Raw genomic sequence first — 19,467 nt, 5'->3', positions numbered from 1 at the left:
TTTTTATATGGTGTGTGTTACCTTTTAAAATACTGGCTTTTGGGTCAGCAGCTTTGAAGTAAAGGTTAGAAACAAATAAATGTTGCTGCGTTTATAGTTTCTAGTGTAATTGCACACCAAAGGATGCTGTTGAGGGGCTCAAATCACTAGGGTTGACTACAGAGTTCTGCTGACTTGGGATCCCTAACTGAAGGTGGTGGACCATCTTCTCCAACCAGTGTTTCTCAGATAATTGACCACAGAATGACTGCACACACAGGATCGACATACATATTCATTGGTTTTTAAGGGATCTGCTGACAGTCTGAGGTGTGACTCTGCGTTGTGTCTTTGCGTTGGCAAGACCTGTTGCTCTTCTCTAAGGTGTGATGAGAAAATGAGAAAACTGGTAAAAACAGTGCTGAGTTCTGCATAGAGGGCCTCTGTCAATAGTACATTTCATGAGTGGTATTTTTGGGACCATACTGCCCTAAGTCCTCAGCTGAGGAATTCTGCATAGTGTTACTTCTGAAAGTCAGAAGCAGAGGCAGTTCCAAACTGAACTCAGAGGAACTGGAAGAAATATTCGTGATGATTATTCTGGTGTTACTGTTCACCCAGCTTTTTATGGATTGCTGCACTCACTGCATAAGCATGGCAACCTTTACCCTGGTACTTCTCCAGGAAGTAGTCAGGCTGAAAATGCGTGTTTCTGTTTCAGTTGCTGGTGATGACCAGCAATAGGTACAAGAAAAACATATGAATAAGGAGTTTCTCCATACATGGCTGTCTGAATAGTGTGTGGTGCCTCCTGTTGTGCATGCTGTTGAACTGATTCAAGGAGACTGATGTTCACTGGGAGACTGGGGGAATTGTCTTGACCCAGGGGAAGACTTACAACTGCATATGACTGTAGTGACGTGCAGTGGTGATGCAGCTTATCCTCCAAAATTTGAATTTCCTGCAACGCAAAATGGAATACTGTTAGAATAATTTTTACTGTGTAGGGGATGGCATATGGAGGTGAGTCTTTGTGTCATTTCAGGGATACTCTGGATGTATTGCAGAGCATAGATGAGCTGCAGGATGTTACTCTCAGCCTGATCTAGAGTATGGAGGTACTTTTTTTCAATGCAGATCATCTACCATTCACACAGAGAATGTAACAACGTTGCTATTTTCTGAAGCTGTTAGTTTCACATTAAGAGGGGCCTGTACAAGCTGGAGAAGTGGGCCCATGTGAACCTAATGAGGTTCAACAAGGCCAACTATGAGGTGTTGCACTTGGGCTGGGCAATCCCAGGTATTTATACAAAATGGGGGAAGGGCTCCTTGAGAGCAGCCCTGCTCTTGGGGGGATCCTGGTGAACGAGAAGCTGGACATGAGCCAGCAGTGTGCACTTGCAGCCTGGATGGCCAACTGTTCTGGGCTGCATTAAAGAAGGGGTGGCCAGCACAGGGAGGGAGGTGATTGTTCCCCTCTGCTCGGCTCTTGTGAGGCCCCATCTGCAGTACTGAGTCCAGGCCTGGGGCCACCAGAACAGCAAGGATGTGGAGCTCTTAGAGCGGGTCCACGGGAGGGCCACTGAGATGATCACAGGGCTGGAGCACCTCTGCTATGAGGAAAGATTGAGGGAACTGGGCTTGCTTAGGTTGGAGAAGGCTCCAGGAAGACCTCATTGTGGCCTTCCAGTACTTGAAGGGAGAATATAAACAGGAGTGGGAATGGCTGTTTACAAGGGTGGATAGTGACAGGATAAGGGGAAGTGGTTCTAAACTAAGACAAGGGGAGGTTTAGGTTAGATATTAGGAGGAAGTTTTTCACACAGAGGGTGGTGACGCACTGGAACAGGTTGCCCAAGGAGGCTGTGGATGCCCCATCCCTGGAGGCATTCAAGGCCAGGCTGGATGTGGCTCTGGGCAGCCTGGTCTGGTGGTTGGCGACCTGCACATAGCAGGGGGGTTGAAAATAGATGATCTTAGAATGGTCTGGGTTGAAAAGGATCAAACTTTAGGCATTACTAACAATTACTTATTACTAGCAATTACTTAGCAAAGTTTTATCTAGATATAAGGAGAGAAAATACATTTTAGGTTGTTACTTGTTGATAATACTGCTATAATCTGTTCTTCATTTCCCTCTGGCACAGAGGTGAGTATGCTAACTGGGAAATAAGAAAGATGAAGTGAGTCTTGTCTGAAGGGTCCCGCTTGACTTCACACCATTTTGCTTCAACACCTGGCGCACACAAGTGTTTTACCTTTGAATATGCAGGTAATGATTTGAAGAAGTCCACAGGGCAGGAGTAACATACATTTTTCTTCTGTCATGCAACAATAGGCACTTCAGAAAACTCAATTAAATTATAAAGTGGATCCAAAATGCTTGTCCTGGGGCAGTATTCTCCTTACTCCACCTGTCTAATGAACGAGAACCCTTTGTAATGCCGTGATCTTAATGCCGAGCATGCAGATTTCCAGCAGAGAGGGAAGATTCTCTATCCTTTAATTTCTTAATGAATCCAAACAATGCCTTTGATTCAGTCATTCTGCTCTAGTATGTACATTTGAAGTAACTTTAAAATAGACTGGGCATTTGGCCTGTTAGGCAGCTAACGCAGCTGCCTGGGTGCTGATGGTTCTGCCATCTCTTGGTAGCTCAAATTTGGAGTCAAAAGGAGAGGCAGTGTGGAGAGAGGAATGCTAATTGTGTTGCCAGGATCCGTTCAGCAAGCTGATGTTAGCACTTCCGTATTAAGAAATAAAGTAATTGCCTGTGTAGGTGGAGCATATATAGAACTTGCTTCAGCTAGGAACTGAACGCAAATGTTGTGGTTTGTTGGTAGAAATGTTATTAAAATCAAGCAACACATTCTCTCTTCCTCATATAACCCCTCCCCACCCGATTTTCTTTTTCAATGTCTTGGGCTTTGCTCTAGTACTACTTCTTTTCCTATTTGGCAATTGCCATAGTTACTATGTTTCTATTTGCATTTTAGTCTGTACGGCATATGAAAAATACATTGCAATCCGAAGAAATTTTATGAAGTGGTACAAACCATTTCAGTGCAACCTGATTTCCTCTTCCCCATCTTTCCCCATATCCTGCTGAGTTAGTAAAATAAACAGTACGGAGTTTCATACTGGTTTTCTGCTTTTATTCTGTCTGTGGTAGGACAAATGATACCCAGTTTTGTAGGAAGCCAGACAGGTGCTGACAGATGATCTCCCACATGAAATCTGCTGGTTTAAATTTAACCTATCCACATAAAAATAAACAAGTGACCTGGCAGAGCAAATTTACGTTAAATCAACACTTTACATGATAACCTTGAAGTAAATAAAAACAAAAAGGAAATGTTGGTGAGTGCAGACTAATTTGAGAAGGGTATCTTTCCTCTTATTAATCTCTTTTGTGTTGAGGGAATAGGAAGTTACACCATTTGATAAATGAATAGGATTCTGTATGAGATAATGCAAGGAAGTGACTGTGACGCTCAGACCTCCACAGATACTTCTGTGCTATTTAAAACAATGATTAATTTCAACTTATGGGCACCTAACGAAAGCAACATATGGCACATCATTAAATTATCCCTGTCATCTGAATTTTAACTATTTCTAAGTGTTGTCTTGTGCCTTCTCAGTTTCAAGTCATGGAGATTAGCTTATGTGTCCTTTGCTGGCAATGCAAGTTGTTACCATGAGTTATCCCCACTTAGACACACAGTCACTTATTAGATGCTCATAATTCAGTCGTGCATTTGAGCCCTGACCTGAGTAACCCTTGGTTTTGTAAATAATCTGAGACAGAGCTGCAAGGATTTCTTGGCTCCTGACTTCTCCTTATCATGAGTTAATTCTGGCTCTACTCAGTGTTTGCTTCAATCAGCTGCTGTCTGAATCAGAGTTAAATTAACAGGCTGCATCAGATAATGACTTGTGGCTGCATTACAAAACATGTCCTGTCTGTGCAGTGCCTCTGTTGAAACATCTTTCTTCTGTTGTGATGAAGGTAAATGTGATGGTTTCAGGCTGATGAGCGGATAATTCTGCCACATTGTTCTCTCTGTCCCACTGTTTAAAAAAAACTGTGAGAAAACACAATGGGGAAAAAAGCCTGGGGTTGAGATGAGCACAGGGTGATCACTCAACAATTACTGTGATGGGCAAAAGTGACTCAGCATAGGAAGTTTAAAGTAGTTCATTGCCTATTACTAACATACTAGAGCAGTGAGAACTAAAAGCCAACTACAAACAACATCCACCATCCACCCTCAGACACATGTTTATTTTCACATCTTTAGATTTGCTGCTAATTCAGTTGGTCTGTGTTTTGAAAATGATTTGAGTGGGAAACCTGCAAATGTAACAGTACTCTTGAAAAAGGGTAGGCCCTGCCATAAAGAATGCCAAAGTGTGAAGAATGGGCGATTTGTCACGGAACATCACAGGTGCCCAGTGAGCAGTCTTGATGTACCAAGGAGAGTGCTTCTGAAAAAGGGCATATGACTGCATCATTGTGTTTATATGCTGCAGAAATCATGTGGATACACATTATTTATGCCTGTAGGTATCATTTCCAGTATGTGTCTGACTGTCACTTCGCACTGACTTAAATACTATGAAATAACAGCTGTCACACCTCATGAGAACCACAGTCTATTCTAACAATCCCATAAATTTGTTTACTTGCGATCCGTGAAGGCTGAGGGCAACACAGATACTACATCTCACAGCAGTGCTTCCCTGTGAAATAAGCAACAAGCCATTTTTTACTGCATTTTTTGTAAGCCAAACAGTATATTTCAAGGCAAATAAATAAGAATAGATTCAGAAAGTATGTTATTTACCCATCACATTCCAGAAAGCATGAATACACTCAAAGGTTTTACTCCGTTTCAAATCTCAAAAAACAGCCAGCAGCCATATTCCCAACACAGTGTCTAGGAGATTATTCTGCCTTGGAAAGCTCCTTGCTCTTCAAATTCACTGAAATCCACTGATGTACCAGTCCTTATGTGCAGATTGTATTTATTCTTGCTGGAAACATTCTAATGACCAATTTTAAGACAAAAACAAACAAACAAACAACAGCAAAAAAAACTTCGAAATTCTGATTGAACTGAAAACATTAAAAAGAACAGCTGTAATAGGAATCTCTTCATAGCTATTTCTTATATAAATAAATTAGCAATATTAGTAAATATTTTAACTCTGTGAAAAATCAACCTCTTGTGAATAGAGCAATTCCTAGGGAATAAAACCTGACATATTTTCTCAGTTGATCTGCTGATCTCTATGAAGCAGTAGTACACAGAAACCAATAGTAAAATTCTGAAAGAGTAAAGTGCAAAACTTACTACTTGAGGCATGTGTAATTGTGGACAAATTTTATGAAAACTCTTTTTTTTCTTTCTTTTTTTTTCCACCTGGTGAGGACTCTCGTTGATGTTTGCTGAATGTTTATGGGGACCAAACAGTGGATTTGAGCACAGTGAAGTGAGGGGTGGTGCGTTTCAGCAGTGGTGACAGCGACAGTGGGTCACCTCTGGATGGTACAGGTTCTGACAAGCATGGCATGCAGGCTCTTGTTCATCGCTGGTGAAAATGCAGAGCTAATTGTGCCTATGTTGAAAAATAGTGTCCTGTAGCTGAGAATTTTCTCTATCAAATAGTTTTATTGTGTTCTTTGTATCAGTGATCGTTTCCATGGAAGTAATTAGGAGGCATAACTTTCAGAGCAACCTATGTGTACAAGGGCAATTCCTCTTCAATTGGTGTGGTTCAGGCAAGCCAAAATGTTGAACACCCATGAGTTACAAAGACCAACCAGTTTCAAGGAAATGAAGAAAGTTAGCAGTTCTTCATGGAAGATATTAGACACACAGAACATGCAAGAAAAAATAACATAGAGAGAATATGAGATAAATTCAAGGTGAAACTGGGCAAATCTTGGAAGAAATTTCTGTCAGGAATTAATAAATATATAAGCCTCTTTAACTCAGGAATTCCCTGAACAGACAATATTTGGAGCTGCTGGAGCAGAAGAGAAAAACAAAATACACTCTCACCTTGTGCTAACATTTCTAGGCATTTCCATGTTGGAATGGTTGTAGACAGAGTACTAGTCTTGGAAGATCCTAGGTTTGAGCTAGTACAACTATTCTGATCTTCTAAGACTTTAAAGCCCATATTATGATGAAGTTAATTAATGGTACTTTCGCTTTCTGAAAATAACTATGTATTTGTTAGCATGGTTTCTAGTAAGAATAGACTTGCAGATGCATTTGTGCTCTGTTTGATAAGATGTTCTTTATGCAGATACAATAATCTCTAATAGTAATTTCTTATAGCCTCCTTGAGCAAATTCAGGTTTCACTTCTGTCTTCTGTCACTCCTAATACTTTCAGTACTGCAGTTTTTGAGAGCAAATCATGACTCTGCACACTTAACGTTATTTTTCATTGGAATGAATAACTTCAGTTTAATTTTCTTTTTCACTCATGTTCATCATCTCTTATGATTTGGATTTCTAGGCCTGCTCTTCTGAGGGATAGATTATACAATAAATGACTACCATAAATAGTACAGTCTGAATTACACAGGTTTAAGGCTGATATATCTAAAGGAATAATATAAAAAATTGAGTTTTATTTACATTCCTCATCTTTTCTCACAGTTTGCTGTGAAACTGTACAGGCAACACTATAGAAAATCAGGAACAGACATGTACTGTGTGTCTATTTGACACCCAGTCCTGGCTTGTGGAGTTGAAAAGTGCCAATGAGCAGATTTGGTCAATTAACTATTGCTGACCTAAAATTACTTCAGCTAATTTGCAGAGACCAGTGGTTAAGATGAAGTGCAGCTTCCTCAGTTACTTGACATATCAGTAAGATTATGTCTAAAGTCTTCATCTTATGAATTCTCTTAGAATACATATTTCACTCTCTCTGAGTCGCCAAGCAAATGGATAAGAAAGCTTCTCAGAAAAGATATGTGTCCAGGTCTGTTAGTTTATAAAGCCTACAGATTGTTCAAGAACATCTGAGATAGTCCTTTCTTTTGTACTCGCTCATACACACACATGCATATGCACTTACAGTACCTTGTGCTGCTGCATGGTGAGTTACTGAAAAAAGTTTTGGTTATGAGGGTAACAAAAATAATTTATTAGTCACTGATTAAGTAGAATTAATGATCAAATATAGATGGCAGCTAAGCACTCTATTAGGGTTAACTCAAAACTACTTATGAGATTCCTAGTCATTAAGCTGGCTTGATGTATGGAAAATATCACTTAAACTTGATATATATGGATGTTGTCTGCATATAACAGTGACGTTTTCTTGCTGGAAACATCAAATGCCAGATAAGGGATCCTTCAACCTCAAGGAGCAAACCTGAGATGAGTCCCTGCTCAAGGAGAGATCACTGTGCAGCTCTCCGCTGTGCCCAACGGGCTGTGTTGGCTATAAATATTCATAGTGAAAAGTTATTGACTTGTAGTCAAACTTCTTCCTTTTACTGTCTCGCAATACAGGCTGTTAACCTGACCCTTTCTTAGTAGTTTCTCAATGACACTGGCTCTGCATAGGAATTCATGTCTTTAGACAAGCAGCTTAGTTCCTGACAAGGTATGACTGTACAATTTTACAATGTTTGTGTCCAATTAAGCCTGCCTATCAGCAGTGCCTGAGCCAGAGTGCTGCTAGCATGAAATAAAAGAGAAAAACAACCATCACACATGGCTGTCAGGTCTTGTAGTTACTGGCTCTAGTTAGAACTGCACTCTGAGATTATACCTCTAGGATGCAGAGCCCATAAGTGCAGGCATAGCCATGTGTAACTGACATAACGGGGACTGCTGTTCAGAGGGCTCTGTCATCCTCGCACTACCCCTCTCTGTCCCACATAAATCTGAGCATGTCCAGAATTGCTTTTTGTTTTGAGAGAAAAAAAGATCAATGCTGAACTGAGTTCCCAAGAAAGAGATACGTCTTAATTTGGGAATGCTGGAATAGAGGAAGAGAAATTCCAGCTACCAATAATGCAGTAATGATATGTCAGAAAAATTTCAAATGAGTAATATTTTTTTCCTCAAGTACCAGTTTTTTTTATCACAGGCTGTAATTATAAGAATTCAGTTGGTTGGCTTGGAATAGGAAGGAAGTCAGTTTATCAGCTCCTGTAGCTAATGATATACTGTAAGGGCTCCGAGTATTCGTACTTAGCACGGAACAGCACGGTGATGTCAGAGCAGACATGGAAGGCGGGGAACAAGGTAACAAGGTTTGCTTTAGTATTACAGCCAGCTGTGAGGAGGGGGAATGGACTCTCTGGAAGCTCTTTCAGGGTTGCTGTTGCCTGCTGTTTATTGTCTTTTTAAGTCAGTCGTTAATGCAGCGAGTTTGGGTAGTTCAGAGCCTTTTCTCAAAGGCATTGCACATTGGCCAGTTACTTCTGTGTAAAGTATGGAGAACTCTCAGATCACTGTAGGCTGCTGGTGGGGCCAGAAATTTGTGAGTTCCTGGGAGCAAGTTTGGGAACTGGTAAATCAGCTGAGTATCGCAGTCAGCCTCTGTCTTATCTGCAGGAGTGCACAGTATACATTTATGGATACTGGAATAGGCTAGAAAAGTAGGTAGGTGATTGCAGGTACCTCCATATAGCAAATGGAATGCATCTGTTAAAAAAAGATTTTTAAAAATGGAGAAAGGGAGAAATAAAAGAGATGAGAGGGGATTAGATCCTGAGATCACCCTCCATGCTGGGTACAAACCATTCAGGAAGGAATCTGTGGTTTACCTGCACTTGCTGGTAGATCCAACATTAATTAATAACTGAACTGCCTCTTTGCCATTATACTTTTCTTCCTTGGATGATAAGGATGGCACGGGTAAGAGCCGCTGCTTAAGTGCAACTTTGTTCCAATAGCACTGTTGATGAATTTCCAGGGCTTCTTTCCAGCAGAGGAGACTGCTCTCAGTCTCCTGTTGCAGGTGTGTAGATGTCCTTCAGACTCTTCTCTCTTCTTTAGAGCCAGCAAAACAAGGAAACTGTAGCCTGAATGCATTCCTTGAAAGTGAAGCCTGAAGATGGTAGGTGTATGTGAATATAGAGCTGGCCAGGAAGAGGTACAAAAATGTCCTGGGGATTTGGAGAATTTTTTTTTTAGGTTATATCTTTTTGAAGAATTGGATTATTTAAAATAAATATATCTGAAATAATAGAAAAAGAAAGGTTGCTTAATTCTTTGTTTTTCTGTAAACTAATACATTCCCTGACAAAGGTAGATTTCCTTGTATATAAATTTATAGCTTTCTTCAGTACTTCAACAACTAGAAGAGAAATATTCTCGGTGCTCTGGCACTAAGCCAAAGTGCTTAATGAGAGCTTTAAACTAGACTAGGAACATATTTTCACACATAACTTTATGTGCTCTTAGTGTCTTGCCAGCCGTGTTCAGTGCAGTAGGGCCATTTGAATGAATGAGATTGTTTGCTAAGGTTATAAAGGAGGTGGTCCAAACAATCCTGAACTTTCTGGCTAGACTCATTTCAAAACTTTCTGGAATCAAGGGTACTGCCTGACAGATGATGGAAATAGCAACTGAGCATTCAGAGGCAAGCCCTTTGGTCAAATGTCTCAGGCTGAGCTATGTTGCTGGCTCTTTTGATCAACTTCAGAGCTACGATACCTTCAAAAGAGATGAGACCATGCATGGATTTAAAATGCTGAAATGTGATGTTGGATAAATTTATTTATCCCCAATCCCTTTCTGCAGCTATGCACATACACAGTAGGTAGTGTGTGCCTGTACAGGCTTCAGTAGCATCCTCAGAAGAGGAAGATCTCCACCCTGAGCTCTGCCAGCACTGCTGTGAGGGTTACCCAAGGAGATGGGTTACAAATAGAGTTGCATTGTCTCTTTGCTCTTGGTTTCTGGAGATGAGCCAGACATTGGCATACTTCAAAGCAATTAGGGAAAGCAAAACAAAACAAAAAGCAGGTCAGTGTAACATTGCTGAGAGATATATATTGTCTGAATTAACCTTTCACACTGTTTTTTGATAAAGATCCTGTTGTCTTACACAGACAGCATCATTTTTTCTCTTCTCTGTGAGGAGAATCTGGGACCAAATATTTGCTGAGGCTGTGCCAAAATGAAGAGAAGGGAAAACAAGAATGTATTCCTGGAGGGCAAGGTAAGAGTCAAGCTGAGGCATCTTGGCTCTGAAAGACAAAGCACCAGCTGCAGTAGTGAGGAATAAACTTGGCGTTTCTCAGGTACTGACAGCCGACTCTGCCTGCATTTTGTTCTTTTCTATCCATGGCATCTAAAATCAACATGGCATAAGAAAGGCAGTGAAGCTGGAGCTTAACTAATTACCATGTCTCTGCTGGCGAAGTTGTGTTAGCTTGTCTAACCCAGCCCACTCCATAGTGGAGCTCTCTGTCTGAAAAATGTGAACTGACAGAAGCACTCCGTCTAACATTAGCAAGAGGAGGTTATTGATGTAGTTGCATGAAACTGGAGGAGGAACAAGAGAGGGAGGTGGGTGAGTCCCTCCTTTCTTGTATCCAGACACTGTTATGTTGTCAGAAGAGCATCAGCTTTCAAAGGGAATTTTGAGAACAGAAGGAGGATAAGAATTAAAACACACAGCTTTTAGCGTGGAGATTTTTTATAAAAACAAATACCACATTTTTTAATAGATTGAATGCATTTTTAGATCTCATATATTATGTTTCAATGTAGTTATCCAGTTAATAGTTGCACATTTTAAGATGAGCACTAAAGGTATTTCTTGCTTAAAAATAAGTCTGACAAATTGAAATTCCAGAAAAGCTGCATTTTTTATGTTTCACCACTGGATGGAGGTAGCACTCCAAAACTTATAAGCAACTGCTAATGGGACTGTAATGAAATCCCTCTCGATAAAGAGATTGAATAGATTAGCAGACACTGCAGCAACAAACAGTGGAACATCAGCTAGATTTATGGCAAAAAATGTATTGAAGGCACATCCTTTAGATTTGTGCTTGACCTATTTTTACAGTGAGAAAAGATTTCGTTCTCAAAAAAATTAATTCCACTTCTCTCTCTACGCACACAAAGCTGTGGTAACATAGACCAGCAAAAAAAAAGGGAAGATAAAGTGAAGCTTTGTAGGGCACTCTTTGTTTCTGCCAGGTCAAAGCATGTTTTTAGGTGACGTTCATTGGCAGTGGGATCCTGTGTGTCTGGCCTCCAGAGCCTGATGTTGGTGGTAGCAGCTGAGGTTGCTCCAGCAATTGTTGCCCTCAGTGGGGAGCTTCCCATGGGCAGGGCTATGGGGAGGCTGCAGGAGCAGTTCCCATCAATCTGCCTGTGCTGTAGGAAGAAATCACTGCAGTTCATGGACAGAGCCATAGACAGGGAAGAACATACTCTATTGAGGTTCAATCTTTTCCTCAGATATTTTAGGGTATTTTTACATGCTTTTTTCCTCCCTGAATGTTCTTCTGCGGAGAAGGAAGGAGGAAAGGCCTGCAGTGATTTTTAGCTCAGTTTCTTAAGTAATCCCACTGTGCTTCTCTGTTGCCAGCAATAACTTTCGAATTTCTTGGATAAATTAGTGGTGAATGAAATGAATTCAGACAGCTGGATAGAATGGAGAATCTTGAAATGTCTGACTGAAGGAAAGGCTGGAGCTCATATACTAGAGAACCCGCTCTGTAAAGATCTCTGATAAATGCCCCTGCCCTGGGAGAAACTTTAATCAGAGTTTGCAATCAACCATGAGGGAAAAAAACCCACAGGCAGATGGATTCATTAGTTCAACTAGAACATTTTTTTAAAAGCAACAAACAGAAAATCTGACCTGCTCCACTATCATCTCTTCTCTGTCTCCAGGTCACAGAGTCCACACAGAATTTAAAAGCTGAGAGTTCCACATAGAAAAGCAGCCATGAAGAAAATAATATACACTAGAGCTGATTTCTTTATGGATCTGCTTGTTATACTCAGGAAATGTATTTTCAGACAGCTGCGACATTGTATAGTGGTTAATGGAGTGGAGCTCTTTGGGGAGAAGGAATAGAGAAGAAATGTTGAAAGCAGTGTGTGACAGCTGCTGATGTACACCTGACGCTTTTGTTCTCCAAATGCAATTTCTGTATGTACAATGATTTACAGGAAAATCCTCTTATTTTCTCTTAAATCGAGGTTTTAAGTGTAATTGGCCTGCAGCTAAGTACTGTGTAGACCTTCAAGGCTAGATCCTTACAGGAGTGAAAATCACTATGTAACTTCAACATTTAGGATCTCTAGGGAATGAAGATGGAGTCTGATGCTGAGGTAGGAAAGCTGGTCAGTTTGATGAGCAGAGACAGTGTTAAAGCATGAGGGGGGACTGACCTTCTGCAGGTAGGATTTGATGGCAATCAGACAGATGTTTGCAAGCATGAGCCTTGTTATTTACTTATCTGACTGCTTAGCTGTTGAATATGTTCCTACCTCATCTGTTATTCATCTGGTATGTTGCTGTTTACAGAAAAAGGTGAATACAGAAAGTCTCAAAAACAAAACTTTCCTTCACTGAGCTGTAGAAATGCTCTGACTTGCAGCAGGCTCAGGATAAAGAGAACTTGTCTTATTTCTCCTGCCCCCAGTTTTTTACTGTTTGTGAGGAAAGCTCTGATGTGAGGGCTGGTCAGGAAAGGGGTCATGCCGTTATGTGGCTAGTCAATGTGAAATTACAGACTGGAGCTTTGGTCAGAGGTGATAGACTTTAATTCAGAGGAGAAGCTCTCTGAAGAAAGAAATATGTCAAAAGCCCAAATCTGCTCTAGGTGCTTGGTATGGGAGCAGGAAGATTTACTGGATGGAATTAAAAACCTAGATTTAGACATGACAAATGGAAGGCTGGAACTTTGGCAGTATAGGCTTATAGTGGCAAAAAGCACTGATGTGCAGTAGATACACTGGAAAAATGATGTTCAGGATTGGTAGAAGTCAAGACTGGGGCTCTGAACAGTGGCTGCTCAGGCTCAGCAATCAGTGATAGTGAGACATGACCCACAAGTGTAGGAGCCTGCTCATGGTTAGCCATGACAATTGGCAGGAACTTGAACACTTTTGACCTGCCTCATTTTCCTAATCCCTCTTCTACACTCCGATGTTGGCTTTGTGGTTGTTTTCTGTGTGTGTGAACTGACCAACCAATATATCAGTACCCACTTTCAATCCCTGTGGCACAGTGGCATGTGGTAATTTGCAGCTCTACGGATACCATGTAGAGTACCACTGAGTGATGACTGAAGCTGCTTTTGTTAGATGGGCTTCCAGGTAACTGCAGAACAGTGTCTTGCACTCTATCATTGCTCTCCAGCTGCCAAAGACAGAACTGAATATCTTCACAGTTCTCTGCTTCTGTGCAGATAAGTATAACAATCAGCAGTGATCACCAGATGGTGGACTTCAAGATCTTGTGTGGAAGAAGCAAAGCAATAGCTAGAATTACTGCCCTGAACTTCAGGAGAGCTGACTTTGACTTCTTCAAAGACCTACTTGGAGGAATCTCATGGGCTAGAGCATTAGACATTAAGGGGCACATGAGAGCTGGTTGGCACTTAAGCACCACTTCTTCCAAGATCAAGATCGGTGCATTGGTAACAGGGGATACTGAGAAGGCAGATCCTGACCTCTCCTTTGCTTCGGTCTTTAATGCTAAGACTAGTACTGAGGAATCCCAGACCCGGCAGGTAAGAGAAAGAATCTGGGTAAAGGAAGACTTTCCATTGGTTGAGATGGATCTGATCATAGAGAGTCTAGTCAAAATCAATGCATACAAATCCATGGGCCCCAATGGCATGCACCCATGTGTACTGACAGAACTGGCAGAGGTGATTGCAGAACCACTCCCTAGCATCTAAGAAAGATCCTGGCAAATGGGAGAGGTGCCTGAAGACTGGAGAAGGGTAGCCAATGTCACTCCAGTCTGCAAAAAGTTCAAGGAGGATCCGAGAAATTACAAGCCAGTCAGCCTCACCTCTGTCCCTGGGAAGTCAATGAAACAACTTGTTCCAGACGCTATCTCCGAGCATCTGGAAGAGAAGAAGGTTATCAGGAGTAGTAAATATGGATTCACCAATAATCATGCTTGACCAACCCAGTAGCCTTCTGTGATTTTATCACTGTCTGGGTAGATGGGGAGAGAGCAGTGGATGTTGCCTACCTTGACTTCAGCAAGGTGTTTGGCACCATTTGCCACAACATTCCTGTTACGAAACTTAGAAGAAGTGGGATGAATGAATGGATGGTGAAATGGATTGAAAACTGGCTGACTAGCAGAGCTCAGAGGGTGGTCATCAGTGGGGCAGAGTTTGATTGAAGGCATGTAACTAGCAATGTTAGTGCTGGGTCTGATCTTGTTCAACATCTTCATCAACAACCTGGATGTAGGGATAGAATTCACCCTCATCATGTTTGCTCATGATACAAAGATGGGAAGACTAGCTGGCATGCTGAAGGCTATGCTACCATTCAACATGATCTGGACAGACTAAAGAGTTCAGAAGGGGGGAACCTGATGAAGTTTAACAAGAGCAAGTGTAGAGTCTTGCACCTGGGGAGAAACAGCTGCATGCAACAGTACAAATTAGGGGATAATCTGTTGGAGAGGAGCTCTGTGGAGAAGGACCTGGAAGTCCTGGTGGACAACAGGTTGCTCTTGTAGCAGTGTGCCCTTGTAGCCAAAAAGGCCAGTGATATCCTGGGATACATTTAAAAAAAGTATGGCCAGCAGGCGGAGGGAGGTAATTCTCCCCCTCGACTCTGGCCTGGTGAGGCCATATTTAGACTACTGTGTCCAGTTCTGGGCTCCCCAGCTCAAAAAAGACAGAGATCCTCTACAATGAGTCCAGCAGAGGGCCAGAAAAATGATAAAGTGCCTGGAACATCTTCCACATAAGGAAAGGTTGAGTAGCCTGGGTCTGTTCAGCCTGGGGAAAAGAAGACTGAGAGGGGATACGATAAATGTTTATACATATCTAGAGTGAAGTGGGAGGCAAATGAATGATGCCAAGCTCTCCTCAGTTGTGTGTAGCAATAGGACAGGGAGTAATGGCCTAAAACTTGCACATAGGATGTTTTTAATAACATGCAGAACTTTTTTTGCACTAAGTGTGGCAGAGCACTGGAACAGGTTACCCAGAGAGGTGATGGAGTCTCCTTCTATGGAAATATTCAAAACCTGTTTGGATGCCTACCTGTGTGACCTATTGTAGCGAACCTGCTTTAGAAGAAGTGTTGGACTCCTGATGGTGATGGTCTCTTGATGACCCTTCCAACCCCTGTGACTCCGTGATTACAAACCTTCACGCTGGCAATCAGCTTTGGAAGTGGTTAGCGTCAAGTAATACTTTGCACTAACCAACTTGAGTAGAGGAGAATCTGCTTATATACAGTTATGATTTATTTTCTGGTTTGTCCTTGAGTTGTGACTGTGGTACAGGTGCTGCAGATAAGTTTATGAAAGTTTGCAGCTTCACAGGGAAGATCAGGGGCTGTGTCTGTTAAACAGTGGTACTTTGCTGTTCACTGTCCTTTCTCCTAGTGTGGAAATGCTAGTGAATTCCTGAGGAGGAGAACTGATAAAGATGCATATTATGGAAAACAGGAAAACCTTGCATTTCAGTGCTGGAAAGCCAAATCACAGACTTTCTTAGCATCTATGATGCACGTGCATGTACAGACAGAATTTCAAGAATTTGCAGTCAGTTCTGCAGTATACATACATCTGCCAGAGCAGTCATACCAAGATGAATCCAGATATTTACTCCCAGTGAATGTTTCAGTTTGTATCCTCTGTTCGGGCTAGATACTTAAACACTGTTTTATTCTCAGTAGTAGAACTGGAGAGGGAGATGTTGTAATATCTAATAATGCTGAAAGCATTGTAGGGTAGGTCTTTCTGATGGCACCTGCAGTTTTTTTCTTGCTTAAAGGCCTTCCTGTTTTTCCTTGCACTGGATCTTCACTCCATTCATTAGACAATGTTATTCTCTAAAACGCTTTTCTGTATGATGGATGATGGAAACAGTTCTCATTCTGCTTAGCAGCCTTTGTGACATGATAGATGCTGGAGAAGGTTCTTGAGAAGCTCCATGAGGAAGTAATATCCCACAGAATCTTGTTTTGCTACACAAGGGGTGAGTACATACTTTTATTACTATTTGTATCAGGAGTATAGCTTTGGTGCACTTGTCAGATTTACCCTCCTGATTGAGTTTTAGAGCTGACGTAACAAATTTTGGGTAGACCATGAACCTCCAAAATGAAATATGATCTCAATGTCCTTGAATTGGGCCTTGAATTGGCCTAGGGGTTAACAAAGTACTGAAGTGTTTTTCCTAAACCCACTTTCAATCAGATTTGGAAGCTTTGCAAGAAAAAATCATCACAATTTTATTAGAATTTTTCTTGAAAAGTTTGTCTTAAGACAAGCTGATGTCAGATCATGAACATGAAATTTTTATCTTTTTTTAAGGAAACAGGTTATTGTGTAGAAGACCTGTAATCCAAAGCAGCAAGTATTATGGCTTTTTTTTTAGTTTGTTTTGTTTTGTTTTTGTGCTTGCCTTCTTTAAAATGAAAGATCTAAATTAAAATAGGAAGATTTTGAAATTTACATAGAAAAGTAGAGAATAGCATACATTAAAAATGCATAAAGATTATTGTGAAGTGTTCCAGTCTGGCTCAGAGCAAATTTCCACGCTTTTTATGAATCTATTTATGATATATAAGTTTTTAAAGGTGCTTGTACTCGTATGTAAAATGCTAATCACGTAGGTGGTTTCATCTATTGAATGTAGAGCTATACAAAGTACAAACACTGGCTTTCTACAGATGCCGTATTTGCTTGCTTTGTGTTGTTGCATGTCATTATTGTAGGAAACTATCATTTTCTCATCCATTTGGCCTGGAACACATATTTGTGTACACACACCTTTTTTTTTTTTCTTCATGTTCTGCTTCAGGTTGCATTCCTTCACCAGTGCCTAAATGTAGGGCCTGATTGCTCAGTGCTCCCAGAGGATGGATGTTCAGCTGCTTGACCAGCAAGCTCCTCGCTTCTGAGAAGAGCACTGGAAATTCTTGGTCCATTCATGGCACGGCCAAATGCCAGAACTCTGATCTGTTTGTGACACTGCTTTGGCCTGAGACCCTGTGGACCAACAGAGCATTCATAATGATTCATACAGGTAGCCCTTTGATAAGGCTTAACAAAATTTCTGCTCAGAGAGGGTGATAACTCATGGAGTGAGGTGAGAGGAGAAGCGTGATCAGCATAAGTACTCAGCTCTGAGACTGCCAGGAGAGAGATTAGGATGAGTACAGGCTGCCTGAAAGATACCATTCTTTGTGCAGGCTTTCTGCTAATGTCTGGTAGTAGCAGCTGCTCCTAGGGTAAATGTGAAGGATTCTTTAGGAATGTAACAGCTTTTTAATGCTATTTTATGATTAGTGCAGTTAAACACCCCAGACAGATCTATAGAGAAATCATTGTTTCCACCTGTCATTGAAAATTACAGCAGTATCATTGCAAAGGAGAAGCTCCTTCTGCATTAGCAGCTCATACTTCTGATGTAGGACACTAAGAAGTCCTTCTACCTCTGCCTATGTGTTCAAAGAGCCCAAACATACTAGGATGATCTTTCTGGAGGCAGTGACACCCTATCTTTTCCTGACAGAGCCCACTTACTCTGAAACCTACACAAAAATGAGTCATTGGTTAAAAACTCTTTGTAAGTAATCCTCAGCTGCCATACACAAAGTAAAAGCTCTCCATTCTGCTAATGTTGCAATTAACCAGAGCCAGATAGATGATCAGAGGAGAGCTACAGACAGGGAATACAATAGCAAGAAAAAACTTCCTAATGTGCTTTACTAATGATAGAAGTAGAACAGAATATTGTCTTAGGGGAGGCTGCTTCTTCTTCCTCTCCCTTCTTTCTTTTGCACCACGTTTTCCATAGATTATCTTCTGAAATTAATTCCTATATAATGGCAGTAGCCTTTAATTCAGTGATTTTTCCTTACAGAGTAGGAATTAAGATTCCAATCTGTAGGTCTTAGGGCTAATTTTGGAAAACATATGTACCTCATTGAGGGCTTGCTGTACAAATGGTACCAATAAATTTGTGTGGTCTCTCTGGATCCAATTTAAAAAACAAATAAATCAAATTTGCAAAAATTTGCTAGTCTCCCTGTGGGTGCTACTGGGATCCCATTGTATAATACATAGCATAAAAAATAATGTGTTTATATGTGTGTCTGAGGTATATGCAAATAGATATATATTATCTGTATGTATATATATATTCTCTCATGCATATAAAGCAGCTTCCTCTCAAGGGCTATTACACTTTAATGTGTCACAGACACACAGAATGTAATCATTAGGCACGGAAAGAAACAATTAGAGAGAGTTCATTCCCTTTGCAACAGGAGGTTATAATCCTCTGTGGATAATGTAAATGCTATTAAACTGATACCTTAGAACTTACCAGAATGGTTTCCCAAGTGAAGATGCTGACAGGATTATTTGGTTTTATCACTTTTGTGCAGGACCTAGTAATGCAGAGTAGGAAGGTTGTCTGAAGAGGAAGTCAAAGTTCAGTACGGTTTACTTCTGTTCTTTGCACTAATTATGTTTATTTTATTTCTGCTTTATCTTCCTTCCTTTGCTATATTCACTTATTTATCTCTAAGAATAGAGCAAGCGCTCTCTTTTTAAACCTTGGAAGAGTGCCTACTGCCATGGAGATAACTTTAGAGCCCTTATTTTAAGGTTAAGCTATGTCTTGCCCAGAATTTGAGAGTGGGGCAAGGTGACCAGTGTGGTGTTGACTCCGTTTCGGTTTGTGCTCACTACTCCTTGCCCTTTCACTGGCCACTGCTGTGAGTCATCTGGACTCCTTACCTCCTTCATCAGGTATTTATATGCACAGATACGGTCTCCCTGAGACTTCTCTGGGCTTTACATCCCTACCTCTATCAGTACCTCCCTCTATGCTAGATGTTCTTAACCTTCTATCAGTTTAAGGCCTTTTTCTGAACTTAATCCCATATGTTCACATCTCTTTTTCGCTGGGGAGACCAGAGCTAGACCAAGCACTCCAGGTGCTGAGCAGAAGGGGTGAATAACCTTCCACATGCTGGCAGTACTTCTTGTAATGCTGTCCTGGATGCAGTTGACACTTTTTGTACAAAAGGTACATTGCTAGCTGATATTCCTCGTGCCTGCCAGGACCCCCTGCCAAACTCAGTGCCCCCCTCATCCCTCCTGCTCCCAGCCCTCATTGGTACATGTGGATGTTTCCTCCAAGGTACTGGACTTAGTATTTGTTTACATTAGCTGAACTTCCTGAGATTCCTATTCATCCACTTCAAAGGGAAACATTCACTGTTCACCTTCATTTCAAACAGCAAAAATG

The sequence above is a fragment of the Centrocercus urophasianus genome, unplaced genomic scaffold (genome assembly GCF_019232065.1).
Source record: "Centrocercus urophasianus isolate 14NV4802_14NV808 unplaced genomic scaffold, USGS_Curo_1.0 seq_15, whole genome shotgun sequence".
Lineage (NCBI taxonomy): Eukaryota > Metazoa > Chordata > Aves > Galliformes > Phasianidae > Centrocercus > Centrocercus urophasianus.
The sequence above is the reverse complement of the archived record's forward strand: the minus strand, read 5'-3'. Positions refer to the sequence as shown.